At 33.3% G+C, this 1971-nt stretch overlaps 1 pseudogene; it reads left to right on the top strand.

Moving 5' to 3' along the window:
* Positions 1-1971, top strand: part of LOC102849193 — a 115753-nt pseudogene that overhangs the window by 68780 nt on the left and 45002 nt on the right.

A 1971-nucleotide genomic window follows, 5' to 3' on the forward strand; every position in this document is an offset into this window, starting at 1 on the left:
GTGTTCAATTATCAATAAGCTGAAGTCTGTAGGAGGCCATAATGGCCCTGCTTTAAGTGGTTCGCTGCTCCTGCAGCTCACCACTGCTGTCTCTGCCTCCACCGCCATCTTGGATCTTCCATATCTCAACTTTAAGAACACAAAAATCCTCATTACTGGACCATCATGATAGATGGAGAAATTTTATTTTTACATTGCTATCATATATGTGTCTCTGTGTGTATATACATAAACACATACATAAAAGCTTATTTTTGAAATAATTATGTATGTTTTTGAAGAATACTTCTAATATATACACAAATGCTTGTGTCTACACAAAGTATTGTGTTATCTTTTCTTTAAAAAAAAACGGAAATTTTAAAGAAAGTTTATAGAGAACATGGACTTCCATACATTCATTGTTGCACATTTTCTTCCCTACCCACTCCTTCTCCCAGTTTGCTTTTCTCTTTGAAAAAAAAATTCTTTCATTGTTATACAATTCCCCCACCCTCAGTCCATTTACTGTGCAGCTTTTATTCTAGACTGTTGTCATGCAAATAATACCTAATCATATATTCCACTTAAGCAGTTCTTTCCCTCATCTGTTTCTATACAATGTACAATATTTATCCCTTCTTTCCTTAGTTTTCCTCCAATCCCAAGTCAATCCTGTTTAATAACAGTGACATTATGCAGTATTTGTCCTTTTGTGACTGAGATATTTCATTCAGCATAATGTCCTCCACGGTCACCCATTTTGCATAATATTTCTTGAGTTCCTTATTTTTCAGTGCTGCATAGTATTCTATTGTGTCTTAATGTAATACTAGAGGGACCTTGGTGGTACAGTGGTTTTAGTAGATTTTTAGTGGATTTAGTAGATTTTTCAGTTCCTAGCCACTAGCCCCTCCTTGGAAGAAAAATGGGGCAATCAGCTTCCCTAAAGATTCACAATCTTATAAACTGTAAGGGGTGTTTCTTCCAGGTCATATAGAATTACTACCAGTAGGAATTGATGCTACAGAAGTGGGGATGGAATACTAGGAGAAAGACCTTTAAAATAGAAGGGAGTGATTTATTTAGTCTTCGCTATATTTTCTATCTTTGAGAATACGAAGTTTCACAGATATTCACTTTAAAAGATAATGAGAAGAAAGCAGAGAGCTCTAGTGGCTTTGAATTTTCCACAAGAGAAAATATGCAATCTCTTCTGTGTGATTTACAGTCTCTGAAACCTGTTGAAGAGTCAGCTGTGAGTTAGATCCGACTAAAGGTCACACAACAATAACAACAGCAGGAAGTAAATATAAGAATCACTATATGTGCATGTTAAGTCTCTTTCTTTATGGTCTGGAATAATGAGATTATTCTAAAATAGAAGTCAGTGCTCATTTTTGTATGCCAGTACCAAAAAAATATTGCAATCACTGTAAGTCACAGTTGCTGTAAGAATGCTCATTACAAGTGAGAAATGTATCTTTGCATGGCATTTCCAGTTTTATAAAGCTGCTTTATTTCTCAGTTTAAGATGTGCTGAGACATGCACATAGATGATAGAGGATAAATTGTAAGACCTTATTGACAACGTTGATCTAGAAACTTATGACTTTCAGTGAAATTTTGATTATGTTTTTGATGTCTACTTATGCATATTAATAACATTTACATCCTCCTTGCCTAATGTACAGAAATTCAAATATTTACCTTTAAAGTCAACCTAAAAAGTTTCATTATATCTTTATATATATTTATATTCATTGTATATTTTCATCTTATCTTTGAGTATAAACTTGCTTTTATACCTCATTCTAGGTGGGCAAGTCTATGCTAAAGTCTATGTAAACTGTGGCTCTGGCCTCGCAAATACTAGTGTCTTGAGCATGCTTTCTCTCTTCCTCACTTTTATTTTTTATTTTTTTTTTCATTCATTCATTTATTTATTTGCATTTATCCTCACTTTTTTTTCTATAATTATATTTTATTAAT

This window comes from Elephantulus edwardii, unplaced genomic scaffold, assembly GCF_000299155.1.
Source record: "Elephantulus edwardii isolate Elephantulus edwardi_28Jun2011 unplaced genomic scaffold, EleEdw1.0 scaffold00046, whole genome shotgun sequence".
Classification (NCBI taxonomy): Eukaryota; Metazoa; Chordata; class Mammalia; order Macroscelidea; family Macroscelididae; genus Elephantulus; species Elephantulus edwardii.